Here is a 14,937-nt window from a genome sequence, read left to right as displayed (position 1 = left end):
CATGCCTAAATACAAGGGAGCAGAAACGTGCCTGAAAGGGGAAGATAAGTGAGATCTCTGTGGACAACCTTATGATTACCACAGAGTGAGTGGGTCATATCCATGGAGAGGCATGTGTGCGATATGCAACTAGTGTCAATGATAGTGGAATGAATCTGCATGCAACTCCAGGGGAAATCAGTAAATGCTTACAAGAGTATGTTAGTCAGTTGTTCATATTCTCTCCCCCTCTTGCCTAACCCTTGCGTGGAATCTGTTCTCATTACCCAAGGCCTTTCCCTATGTCAATGCCATTTTCAGAGTACTCTCTCTACTGAGGATAGACAGTCTGGGGCTCCACTGCACCTCAACACCACTGTCTTTTGACAGAAACCCTAAAACACTGGGCCTTGCTTTCATTAAAATAAAGCCCCTAGACTCCTGGAACTTGGTGATTTGACCACCTGCAAAGCAGACCAACAATTCTATTTCTTTCAATTTCCCCATTCCTTATGTTAGCCAGTTTCCACTTTCCATTTGCTCTTTCTTCTTTTTTTTTTTTTTTTTTAATTTTTTTTTTTTATTATACTTTAAGTTTTAGGGTACATGTGCACATTGTGCAGGTTAGTTACATATGTATACATGTGTCATGCTGGTGCACTGCACCCACTAACTCGTCATCTAGCATTAGGTATATCTCCCAATGCTATCCCTCCCCCCTCCCCCCTCCCCACCACAGTCCCCAGAGTATGATATTCCCCTTCCTGTGTCCATGTGATCTCATTGTTCAATTCCCACCTATGAGTGAGAATATGCGGTGTTTGGTTTTTTGTTCTTGCGATAGTTTACTGAGAATGATGGTTTCCAATTTCATCCATGTCCCTACAAAGGATATGAACTCATCATTTTTTATGGCTGCATAGTATTCCATGGTGTATATGTGCCACATTTTCTTAATCCAGTCTATCATTGTTGGACATTTGGGTTGGTTCCAAGTCTTTGCTATTGTGAATAATGCCGCAATAAACATACGTGTGCATGTGTCTTTATAGCAGCATGATTTATAGTCATTTGGGTATATACCCAGTAATGGGATGGCTGGGTCAAATGGTATTTCTAGTTCTAGATCCCTGAGGAATCGCCACACTGACTTCCACAATGGTTGAACTAGTTTACAGTCCCACCAACAGTGTAAAAGTGTTCCTATTTCTCCACATCCTCTCCAGCACCTGTTGTTTCCTGACTTTTTAATGATTGCCATTCTAACTGGTGTGAGATGATATCTCATAGTGGTTTTGATTTGCATTTCTCTGATGGCCAGTGATGATGAGCATTTTTTCATGTGTTTTTTGGCTGCATAAATGTCTTCTTTTGAGAAGTGCCTGTTCATGTCCTTTGCCCACTTTTTGATGGGGTTGTTTGTTTTTTTCTTGTAAATTTGTTTGAGTTCACTGTAGATTCTGGATATTAGCCCTTTGTCAGATGAGTAGGTTGCGAAAATTTTCTCCCATGTTGTAGGTTGCCTATTCACTCTGATGGTAGTTTCTTTTGCTGTGCAGAAGCTCTTTAGTTTAATTAGATCCCATTTGTCAATTTTGGCTTTTGTTGCCATTGCTTTTGGTGTTTTGGACATGAAGTCCTTGCCCACGCCTATGTCCTGAATGGTAATGCCTAGGTTTTCTTCTAGGGGTTTTATGGTTTTAGGTCTAACGTTTAAATCTTTAATCCATCTTGAATTGATTTTTGTATAAGGTGTAAGGAAGGGATCCAGTAGAACAGAGCCCTCAGAAATAACGCCGCTTACCTACAACTATCTGATCTTTGACAAACCTGAGAAAAACAAGCAATGGGGAAAGGATTCCCTATTTAATAAATGGTGCTGGGAAAACTGGCTAGCCATATGTAGAAAGCTGAAACTGGATCCCTTCCTTACATCTTTCTTCTTTTCTAAGGACTCCTGATATACTGTATTCCTGGCCTTCTCCTATCCCCATCCCACATACGTACTCCAGCTCTGCTCTAAAAAAAGACACATGCATTATGGAAAGAACATGGGGTTGGGGTCAGACCTAAGCTCAAATCCTGACTGTACCACTTACTGACCATATGACAGTTGGTTTTCTTGTCTTGTAAAATAGGGGCAAAAATGACAATCCACATGGATTACTGTGAGAGTTAAATGAGAAAATATATGTAAATCACACATAGTAAATTAAGACAGCTGTTTTTGCTGTGGTGATCTTATGGCCATGTGTCATATCTTCCCTACTAGACTAAAAAGTCCATGATGGCAAAGACCTAGATTCTTGCCAACACTGACTCCCCAGCCTCAGCAACTAGCACAGTGTCTGAAACCTCACAGGTGCTTAATAAATATTTGTCAATGAATATAAAGAGTTTTGTTAATATCAACTAAAGAAGATCCTGAGACAAGGCAGATAGCACAGACACACCAAACCAAAGCTGGATCTATCCTCTCTGAAACTGGCATCCAGTTGTCATCATTTTTATATATATCAAGAATTGCACACGTTATTAAAATCTCAAAAAGTGACTTCCCTCCCAACTGGCCTTCTGCTGCAATGAAATGACAAAGATCTGACATCTTTATCACACAATTACTAAAACATCCTTTTGAGTTGTCATTTTAAAATATTTGCCCAATTTAGCTGGAGTTTGAGTTTAATTATAGGAAGAAATGTGGGCTTGAGTTAGGTTACACTGGATTCGGGGAAGGGAAGAGCAGATAACTGGATCCCTCCCACTCACCGAAAGACTTCAGCTGGCCAAGACAACTCCCAAATAGGACTAGACATGTCAAATAAAGCAAGAAACACAAAAGAAACTTGGAAACCTTGAAAAGAAAGACAAGGTCATGGAATAGGAGTTTAAGCAGGCCTCGCTGAAGCTTAAAATCCTTCACTAAAAAAAAAAAAAAAGTCCTTTACTGTCCCTCCAGGGCCTCAGAACATAAGGCAAGATGCCTAGCCTGGCGTTCAAGCTTCCTGGGATCTTGCCACCCCTCCAATCTCTGCAACCCTTTCTCCTCCCTCTCCCAACTTCCCCCCATCACTATGAATCCCACTGGCCTATGGGCCTTGGGGTCTCTTCCAGCTTCTTTCTTGATTGGGCCCACTTTTATTTCTTCTTCACAGTGGCCTAGACTGGGCAGGTCTAGTCCATCTGCCAACAAATACTTATTTGGGACTTCTTATGCACCCAGCATGGTTCTAGCTGCTGGGGACAAAGCAGTTAACACAATAAAATAAAATTCCCTGGCCTTAAAAAGGAAACAGACAATAAGAATAAGCACATTAAAAAAAAAACTATAGCCTTTTAGATGTTGACAATTTCTTACTAACTTAGATATTTTTTCTTTTTCTTTTAGGACTGGTAAGTGAAGGTAACAAAACAAAATTCGCGCTTGATTCAAGGTACAGTTTTTGAAACATCTTTTTTGATCTTCTAAAAACTCAGGGCAACACCCAGAACCTTCCCTTACTATTGTATTGACACCCATTAACTGATATTTCTTGCACATTATATTGTCCTTCTGACTTGATAGGGAGCTACTTGGAGGCAGGGATGGAGTTTGATTCTCATGAAGCCACTGGAGACTATCTGCTGAAAGAATGAGGGGGAGATTGTGCCAACTCTGAGCTGTCTGTCTAAAAAGGTCTTCTAGGGATAAAATCCCTAAGAGCTGAGATGCCTGATGACTTTATAGCATCTTGGAGAGAAGCATGGCTATTTCTCAACCCAACTCCATGGAAATAATTATTGCAAAACTCACCATCTAGTGAGAATCTTCTATTGCCAGGCACCATGCTGGGCCCTCAACATAGAATGTCTTTTTAGTAAGTAAAAAGTTCTCCTTGGTAATCCTCACAGTGCCAATAACTGTGAGAAGTACATGGAAATTACTAGCTGCTATCAATATTACTGTGTCTAAAACTACCGTTTTCCTCTGCATTAGAACAATCTGAACATTGTTAGGCAAAGACATCTAAGCAATTTTAAAATTATTTGAGTCATGACAGAGAGACTCACAACTGAAATATTTACCTTTCAATTTCAGGTGAGGACGTTCCCGGAGATTGAAGATGTGACAAGTTCCCGCATCGTGTGAGCATCAGAGAAAAGTTCCCCTGACAAGTCACGTGCAGAGATAGGAACCGTTGATTAAGGAGAGGATTAATTTTATCTTCCAAGTATTTCTACCGGGAAATACTCTTAAATTCATAGAATAGTGGGGCTGAAAGAGTCCTTCGAGGTCTCCTCCTTAGCTTCTTTGTCTTATGGATGGGGAAACAGAGGCCCAGAGATCAGAATTGCATTCTAATTATTCAGCCCTCCTTCCACTCCCCCCTCCAATCCATCCTCCAACTAGAATTTATTGAATGATTAAAGGAAAAAAAAATGAAGGAGACATTTGGTCTTGATTCGCCCATTCGTTTATTCAGAAAGTATTTATTGAATATCCACTATTTGCCAGGCACTGTTCTAGGCACAGGGAACAAAGCAGTAAACAAACCAGACAAAAATCCCTGCCTTCATGGAGCTCACATTCTAGAGAGAGGCAGTAGACTGCATAGATTGATGAATGGTTATAAATGCTAGAAAGAAGAATAAAGCAAAAAGGAGGGCCAGATACATGGTTTAGCTCTGTGTCCCACCCAAATCTCATGTTGAATTGTAATTCCCAATGTTGGAAGAGAGACCTGGTGGGAGATGATTGAATCATGAGGGCATAGTTCCTCCTTGCTGTTCTCATGATAGTGAGTGAGTTATCATGAGATCTGGTTGTTTGAAAGTGCATAGCACTTCCACCTTCACTCTCTCCTCCTCCTGCTCCAACATGTGAAAATGCCCTCGCTTCCCCCTTACCTTGAACCATTATTGTAAATTTCCTGAGGCCTCTCAGCCAAGTTTCCTGTACATCCTGCCAAACTGTGAGTCCATTAAACCTCTTTTCTTCAAAAATTACCCAGTTTTGGTTGGGTGCGGTGGCTCACACCTGTAATCCCAGCACTTTGGGAGGCTGAGGCAGGCAGATCACTTGAGGTCAGGAGTTCGAGACCAGCCTGGACAACATGGTGAAATCCTGTCTCTACTAAAAATACAAAAATTAGCTGGATATGGTGGTAGGTGCCAGTAATCCCAGCTACTTGGATGGCTGAGGCAGGAGAATCGCTTGAACCCAGGAGGCAGAGGTTGCAGTGAGCCAAGATCACACCACTGCACTCCAGCCTGGATGACAGAGCGAGATACCATCTCAAAAATAAAAATAAAAATAAATTACCCAGTCTCAGGTAGTTTTTTTGTTTTTTGAGGGTTTTTGTTGTTGTTTGTTTGTTTGTTTGTTTTTTGAGACACAGTCTCGCTCTGTCACCCAGGCTGGAGTGCAGTGGCATGATCTTGGCTCACTGCAACATCCGCCTCCTGGGTTCAAGCAATTCTCCTGCCTCAGCCTCCCCAGTAGCTGGGATTACAAGCACATGCCACCATGCCTGGTTAATTTTTGTATTTTTAGTAGAGATGGGGTTTCACCATGTTGGTCAGGCTGGTCTGGAACTCCTGACCTCGTGATCTGCCTGCCTTGGCCTCCCAAAGTGCTGGGATTATAGGCGTGAGCTACTGCGCCTGGCCTCAGGTAGTTCTTTATAGCAGTGTGAGAATGGACTAATACAGAAAATTGGTACCAGGAGTGGGATATTGCTATAAAGATACCTGAAAATGTGGAAGCAGCTTTGCTACTGGGTAATGGGCAGAGATTGGAACAGTCTGGAGGGCTCAGAAAAAGATAAGAACATGTGGAAAAGTTTGGAACTTCCTAGAGACTCATTGAATGGTTGTGACCAAAATGCTGATGATGACATGAACAATGAAGTTCAGGCTGAGGTGGTTTCAGGTGGAGATGAGGAACTTACTGAGAACTGGGAACTTACTGGGAACTTACTGGGAAGTAAAGTTCACTTTTGCTATGCTTTAGCAAAGAGACTGGTGGCACTGTGCCCCTGCTCTAGACATCTGTGGAGCTTTGAACTTGAGAGAGATGATTTAGGGTAGCTGGGGAAAGAAATTTCTAAGCAGCAAAGCATTCAAGATGTGACCTGGCTGCTTCTAAAAGCATATGGTCATTTACATAAACAAAAAAATAAACTGAAACTAGAACTTATATTTAAAAGGGAAGCAGATCATAAAAGTTTAGAAATTTGGCAGCTCAACCATGTGGTAGAAAAGAAAAACTCATTTTCTGGGGAGGAATTCAAGGCTGCAGAAATTTGCATAAGTGAAGAAGAGCTGAATGTTAATAGCCAAGACAATGGGGAAAATGCCTCCAGAGCATTTTACAGACCTTCACAGCAGCTCCTCCCATCACAGGCCAGGAGGCCTAGAAGGGAAAAATGGTTCTGTGGGCCAGGCCCAGGGCCCTGCTGCTCTGTGCAGCCTCAGGACATGCATGGCACCCTGCATCCCAAATGCTCCAGCTCAGCCATGGCTAAAAGGGGCCAAGATAAAGCTCAGGCCATTGCTTCAGAGGGTGCAAGCCTCAAGCCTTGGTGGCTTCCACATGGTGTTAGGCCTGTGGGTGTGCAAAAGGCAAGAGTTGAGGTTTGGAGTCCTCTGCCTAGATTTCAGAGGATGTATGGAAACGTCTGGATATCCAGGCAGAAGTCTGCTACAGGGTCAGAGCCCTCATGGAGAGAACTCTACTAGGGCAGTGCAGAGGGGAAATATGGGGTTGGATCCCCCACACAGAGTCCCCACTGGAACACTGCCTGGAGGAGCTGTGAGAAGAGGGCCACCATTCCCCAGACCCCCAAATGGTAGATCCACTGACAGCTTGCACCATACGTCTAGAAAAGCCACAGGCACTCAATGCCAGGCCCTGAAAGCAGACACAGGGGATGTACCCTGCAGAGCCACAGAAGTGGAGCTGCCCAAGGCCTTGGGAGCCCACCCCTTGCATCTGCATGCCCTGGATGTGAGACATGGAGTCAAAGGAGATTATTTCAGAACTTTAAGATTTAATGACTACCCTGCTGGGATTTGGACTTGCATGGGGCCTATAGCCCCTTTGTTTTGGCCAATTTCTTCCTTTTGGAATGGAAGAATTTACCCAATGCCTGCACCCCCATTGTATCTTGTAAGTAACTGACTTGTTTTTGATTTTACAGACTCATAGGTGGAAGGGAGTTGCCTTGTCTCAGATGAAATTTCCAAAGTCTCTTGGACTTTTGAGTTAACACTGGAATGAGTTAAGACTTTGGGGAACTGTTGGGAAGTCATGATTGTATTTTGAAATGTAAGAAGGACATGAGATTTAGAAGGGCAGAAAGATATGGTTTGGCTTTCTGTCCCCACCCAAATATCATGTTGAATTGTAATCCCCAATGTTGGGGGAGGGACCTGGTGGGAGGTGATTGGATCATGGGGTTGGATTTCCCCCTTGCTGTCCTCATGATAGTAAGTTCTCATGAGATCTGGTTGTTTTAAAACACATAGCACTTTCCCCTGTTTGCTCTTTCTCTCTCCTGTCACCATGTGAAGATGTACTTGCTTCCCCTTTACCCTTCCATCATGATTTTAAGTTTCCTGAGGCCTCCCAGCCATGCTTCCTGTACGGCATGCAGAACTGTGAGTACATTAACCCTCTTTTCTTCATAAATTACCCAGTCCCAGATAGTTCTTTATAGCCATGTGAGAATTGACTCATACAACCAGTGAAGGGGAAGTAGTTACAATTTTAATACGATGGTCGTAGAAGGCCTCTCACTTAGAAAGTGATGGAAGCAGGGAATGGAGCCATGTGGCTATCTAGTGAATAAAATCCAGACAGAGGGAATAGAAAATGTAAAGGCCTTGTGGGTCCAAAGAGCAGTGAGGAGGCCAATGTGGCTGGAGTGAGCAAGACGCGAGATGTTTGTTGGACATCATCCCAGAGAAATAATAGGGGCTGGGGAGGGGGGCACCATATCCTGAAAGTCCCTGTAGCATCAGTGGTTAGTTTCCTCTCATACTCCTCCTCCTCTTCTCTGTACTGCTTCCTTGCCCTCAGGCTTCTGGCTAGATTTGGCCAATAGGATGCACTGTCAGCAGATTAGAGAGTGGGAAGGAAGAAAAACCAGGTCTCTCTTTTTCAAATGGTGTCTCTAGCAGGGGCCACATCTCTGGCTCTAGCTCCCAACAGACAGACCTGCCATGTTTCCAGCTCCAGTGGGGCAGCTCCAGCTCTCAGACTCCAGTAACATGGACTCCTCTCTTTATTCCCACATGTCTTGGGAGAATTGGTGGGCCCTGCATTTGTTAAATTTGTGGTTACCCCACTTTCTCTTGGTTACTCTTTCAGCTCTTCTAGCATGTTTATAACTAATTCCCTACATTAAATAATCTCTACTAAATTACCTGGTATGGATTGTGTTTCCCAGTTGGACTCTGACAGATAAAGACTTCATAGGCCCCTGTAAGACTTGGGCTTTTACTCTAAGTAAAACAGGCAGCCACTGGAGGGTTTGAGTAGAGATTCATGAGTTGCCTTGAAGCCTGAATGAATAGAAAAACAGTTGTGTCTCCAAAAATGTTTCTTTAATTGAAGACACCTGCCCAACATCACACAGAATTTGTGATGGGACAGACTCATGGTGCCTGCTCCTCTGCTCTCTGCTCCATTTTAAATAAATGGCATTGAGAACCTTAGAAACTTCAAAAACACAGAGGGATGTTTGCATATTCTCTAACAGTTTTGTACAAGACTCCAACTCTTTGAAGGCCTTTGGAGGTCAGAGATGACACTGAGAAGGGCCAGTCATCATTGACAGGACCTCACCAATAATACAGAGGAAGGTTTTTGTCTGTTTGATTTCCTGGGAGAGTGCCAGCTTTAGCAGAAAAGGGGAAGAAAATCCAGCCCCTGAGGAGCCCCTGCAATATCCTAGGCACCCTGCCAAGCAATTTTACATCCAATGGCTCATTTAATCCTACAAGGACACTGCTCAGTGGATATTAATATCTTTATTTTGAAAAAAAGTGCTTTCAGAGAAGTTAGGTAACTAGTCTAAGGTCACACATCCTCTTATTCCATCAACAAGTGGATCAAGGACCAGTCTAACCCCTCAAGGTGGCCATGAAGGCAGTAGAGTGTGGGAGTCTTTGAGCAAAGTCATTGAATGAGAAAGCCAGGTCTTTGGACTAAAAGTCATTTTGCCTCTCTGAGTCTCAATTTCCTCATCGGTAAAGTAGGAATAACATCAGTGCTATCCATTTCAAAGAATGTTTCTGAGCATTTAAATGAACTAATGTGTGAGAAGCACCTGGCAAATTTTAAAGCTCTGTACTAAAGACCCTCAACCCAAGGTCCATGTCTGAGTTTTGAGGTCTATGAACCTCTTGAAGATGATGCTAAATTTTATATATATAAGCAGAGACCTGCTGGTCCATCACACAATCTGAATTCCCCTGTGCCTGTTATATGTGAGCTTCTTGCTGTGCTGGAAGTGATTCTATTATTTAAAGAAAGACTTTTTCATACAACATGGCTCCCAAATGTAAACCAACTAACTTCTATATAGATACTACACTATATATTCTGAACTTTTGAGGGCATTCACAGGATTTGCAAGGGTAATTTCAACTACATGTGATTTTTGTCTCACAGACTATCTTTAGAGCTGAACACCTGAACATGATGTGACTCCTCTGTGCATTTGTGACTGGAGAGTCCATGGCTTCCAGCAGCAGATTTTTAAAGAAGGTGATTTAAAGTTTATTGGGAAGTACCATTTTAGACAAATACTGGATGTATTAAGATGTTAAAAATGATGAATATGATATGATAATTATAATTACATATACATTAATGGAGCATCTACTATGTGTAGGGCACAATTCAAGAGTGAATTAGAGAATACACTAGCTGCATTCTATAACCATATCCCCTGAGGGCTCATAATGCCATGGGGACAACAAACCACATGTTGCTCGCAGATTTCTTGGAGGAGGTGGGATATGAGCTAGATCCTAAATGATGCTTGGAATTTTAACAGGTGAAGTTAAGATAAGAGCCTGCCAGACAGGAAGACTGTATTGACAAAAGGCATGGTGTAAAGAATGTAGCAGGGCCTGCACAGGGAAAGGTGTGAGCCTAGTATAGGCTGAGATGTGGAATGAGCAGGGAGGAGGCTGAAGTCCGAAGAAGGCCTGGGGTTGAACGTCAGCCAGGATGCAGACTCTATTCTCCATCTCAATTTCCACAACTCATTCAGCCCTTTCTCTCCCCCACCACCTATTCCAGAGCTAAGCACCCTATGGATGCTCAACGATATCTTGTTCCGGGGGAGGGAGACCCTTAACCTGACAAACTTGGATGCTGGTCCTGCTTCACCTACTAGCTAGCTGTGTGACCTTGAGCAAGACCCTTTCCCTCTCTGAATCTCAGTCTCTTAATTTGTAAAATGGGAATTGTCATACTTCTCCTGCCAATCATGCAAAACAGAGTGTTTGCCTCTTAGTGGAAGCTCATCTCATGTTAGTTAAACCGCCATCTTATGGGGTTCTTGGGGGACATCAAAGAGGCAGTAGATGGTCTAATGCTTAGGAACAAAGACCAAGGACAGCCTCAAAGTCTGCATTATTACCGTGGTCACCACCTTTGAGCAGCTCTCACTTCCTCCAGAGGCAGCAAACATTCAGCCTTCTCTCGTCACGGCACGTTCCTCCTTCTGCAGCAAAGGAGACAGAAAGGAGATTCACCAATTGCCTGGGCTGAGGCCAGACATTGAAAGTGTCCCAATGCATGCTAATGCCATCGACCCTTGCTGAGATGTGCTGGGCTATCAAACAAACTTATTTGACTCTGATTCACCTCTGGATAAGGTAAAGGTTATGCTACTGATATGAAGAAATACTAGGGGAAAAGTTGTCCAAACAACTCTTCCCAGACCTCAATTTCATAACTTCTGATTGAGTTAAGATGATACAACCCTTCTTAGAGATGCATCATACTATCATTCACTCACTTGATTATCTAACAAGTGCTCACTTTAAGTAGACCCTGTGCTGGGTCCTGGGAACACTGAGGGAACATAGAGCAGACTCTGTGCTAAAGAAGCTCACAGTCTATGGGCAGAAAAGGGGAAAAACCCTGAACCCCAACAATTGTGGACATTGAAATATGATGGGTCATTGGACCGGGATAGCCCAGGGTGCTATGGGAGCCAAAGAAGAAAGCACTCACTAGCCTGAGGTGGGGTTTTAAAGACACCAGGCCTACTACAGACTGGGCCCAGTTCCAGCTCAGCACTCCCTGTTGCAGCACCTGCTCACACCATTTGCACCAGCCATGCCAATGACTTGCAGCCTTTCATTTGCACCAGGCTATTTTATGCATTCATGCCCATGGTGGATGGAGTATGTAAAAACAAGGCTTGGGAACCAATAAATGAATGCCCTTCCAGGAGAGGGTTCAAACAAGGTCTCATAGGGAGGTGCTTGATCTGGATCTTGGAATCAGTAGAAGTTCACCCAAGGAGTGGTCAAGGGGAGCTGCATGGCATTTGGGTAAAAGAGAAAGCATACGCAGGGAATAGTAAGAAGTTCAATGTAACTAGAGCACTAGATAAGTATAGGGGAATTTGTGAGAGTTGAGGCTGGAGGCAGGAGCAAGGTCACCAACGGCATTGGATGCCAGGCTAAGGAGTTAGGACTTTATCCTGTACATAATGAAGAGGACTTTAATGAGTTTTAAGCAAGGTAGTAACTTGCTCAACCAGAATAATGACCCCTGGAGCCCTTAAAGTAAGCTCATAAGAGCCCAGACTTCTATAAACTAGTAGAAAAAAAGCCTCTGAAATTTGACTCAAAGGCAAGAAAGTGCATTCCAGGCCCCTACAGAGATTAGGCCAGCGAGCAATCCCTCCTCCTGCTAGACTCTAAGGGGACCAAGACTTCCCAAGGTCACCTTCTCCTGATAGCCTTTGACGTCTCCACAATTTCTTCACCCTCCAAGACCATTGCCTTTCGGCAGTCTCTGTGCCAAGGACAGATTTGATAGCAAGAAAATGGCCCACTGGAGAAATAAAATGCCTGTGTTTCTTCAGCAGGGAAAGCTGTTGGGGTTTTTTATTATCATTATTATTATTTTTCTCTGAGCTGAACAAGTGACAGGACATAATAATATCGTTTATTCCAACTTGCTCTTGCAAATCAGAACTTTTTAATATTTTCCTTTCAAATGAAAATACCATTTATCATTATCAAATGAAGTGCTAATGAAAACAACATGTAGAAAAAACACATTCACACAGCAGAGCATGATGGAGCACCTTGTCAGCAGTCCATAGTCTCGCCGTTAATTTGATTTCTGCCAAAAATCACTTAAGTGAGGCTTGGGGATTTTTTTTTTCTCAATGCTCCAGGCCTTTCTGCTGAGGCCTGTTTATTCCTCTCTCCTGAGAAGGCACTGAAATCCCGAGTTCATTTTAATCTGACTTTTAATGGAACTCCCATTGATTGCATGAGGGAAGTGTGCATATCAGGGAGCATAAGGGACTATTCTTGCCTGTCCGTGTGTCATTGCCCATTTCTTTCACCCAACACATATTTGGCTGGTGGGCTTTGGCTGTGTCCTTGTTTAGGTAGTATGTGTTTGTGTACTTCAATCTGGTGTGCCGCTATGGGTGATTATACGTTTGTCTCCATGAGCCAGGAGGACAGTAATTATGTCTATTTGTTAACCACTGGAGGCCCAGCACCTGGCCCATTGCCTGACACATAGTAGGCCCTCAATAAGTATTTGTTAAATGAATAAGTGAATGTTTCTGTATGTTTTCATGAAGCATGTGTTTTAGTCTGTATGGGTTCAGATATATGTGCTTCTAATCCCAGGAGTGGAACTTTCAGGGACAGGAACTCTGAATCTCTAGTGTTTACTTAGTACTTCACACATGTCAGGCACTTAGCGAATATTTTTTGAGTATATATATATGTTTCCATATTTTTAAAATTAGGTAAAGTTTACATAACATAAAATTAACCGATTTTAAGAGTACAGTTCAGTGGCACTTTGTACTTTCATAATGTTGTGCAACCATCACCTCCATCTAGTTCCAAAACATTTTCATCTTCCCCCAAAGAAACTCTGTACCTATTAAACAGTGACTCCATATTCCTCCCTCCCCCAGCCCCTGGCAACCTGTTTTCTGCCTCTATGGATTTACCTATTCTGGATACTTTATGTAAATGGAATAATACAATATGTGACTTTTTGTGTCTAGATTGTTTTGCCTACCATAATGTTTTCAAAGTTCTCCATATATGTTTTTACATCTGTGTGTATTTAAGTCTGTAGGTGTGTGTTCATGCGTGGAATACTTGGCACCACAGCCGCATCCCTAGAGCACAGGGCCTGACAAAGAACAGCTGGGCAATGAGGAAAACTCTTGCCATTCCTTTCCCTACTTTCCTGCCAGGTGCTCCTTGGCCCAGATCATCTTTCCTTCCTTACCCCGACCTCTGCTGTTCCTGGCAAGCTCTGAATGATTACTTGGTGATCTGTCCAAGTGTCATCTACTCCAGGAAGACTTTCCTGACCCCAGGCTAGGTTATAAGACTCTCCTCTGGACTCCCACTGCCCTTGTGCTTTCTTTTGTCATCACCTTGCTCCCTTGTGTGATCATTGTCAATTTACTTGTCTCTCTCTGTTAGATGATGAGTTCCTGAAGGAAATGGACTGCGTCTTCTTCATCTATGCAGTCCCAGTACTTAACATGATATTTAGTTTATATTGGGTGTCCCACAGGTGTTGGTTGAATGAATAAATGAATGAATTTTGGGGGAAAAGTCATTCCACCTAGAGAGAACAGCCTGTGCAAAAGCCCTAAGGCATGAGACAGCACATTCATTATTAAAAAAATTATAACAGTTTGTTATGACATTATATGTGAATGAGGAGGAAAGTGAGAGTTAAGATAGGAAATAAGAAGTAGGAATTGGCCTATCATAAACCTTCCTGATGGCAAATGGAAATGCGTCAATGGTTTAAGCAAGGACATGACATAGTCAGATTTGTGGGTTAGAGGATTCCTTAGCTACCAAGTGAAGAATGGATTAGAGAGGACCAGAGTGGATGAGGATGGACCATTTAGGAGACTACTGCAGAGTACAGGCAAGTGATGATGGCTTAGTTCAGGGTGGTGGCATAGAATTAGAGAGAGAAAACTTGAGCAGTGCTCAACAAAGTGGTCTGTGAACTGGGGCTGATCTGTGAACTACAGTCCACAGCAAGACAAGTACAAAAAGCAAGAGAACAAGGACTTTATAGTAATTTGACATTTCTGAGACATTTTTATTGTATTTTACAAAAGTATCAGTCTACAGCAAATTGAAAATGGAAAAATAAAAGGTAGTTCACCACAGATAGTTTAGGGAACATGCTAATAAATGGAGTACATTAGCAGGTGGGAGAGAGAGGAAGCAGGAATGACCCCGGCAAGACTGTCAATGACAGAAGCATGTCAGAAGCATTTCCATTTCCTTCCTTGGGGAGGAAATGTTTGCTAAATAAACTTCCAGGGTTCATCAAAAGCTGAAGGTTTTGAACAATGTCAGGGATTTCACAAGATGCCAGAAAGGAGGAGGCAAAAAGCTGGGTTCAGAGAGAAAATTGTATCTGGGCCTAGGTGGCCATCAGCCACCGAGAAGTACAGCTATGTTTCCTTCTTCATCTTCCTCCAACTTTTCCCTTCCCCTGCTAAAAGGCATAGGATAGTATGAGCTTCTGTGGAAACTGGGAGTCATGCTGAACTCCTCCCTGACTAATATCGTTTGGCTGTGTCCCCACCCAAATCTCACCTTGAATTTTAGCTCCCATAATCCCCACATGTTGTGGGAGGGACCCAGTGGGAGGTCATTGAATCATGTGGGCAGGTTTTCCCGTGATGTTCTCCTGATATTGAATAA

The sequence above is a fragment of the Pan troglodytes genome, chromosome 1 (genome assembly GCF_028858775.2).
Source record: "Pan troglodytes isolate AG18354 chromosome 1, NHGRI_mPanTro3-v2.0_pri, whole genome shotgun sequence".
NCBI classification, from domain to species: Eukaryota; Metazoa; Chordata; class Mammalia; order Primates; family Hominidae; genus Pan; species Pan troglodytes.
Note: the sequence above shows the minus strand (reverse complement) of the source record.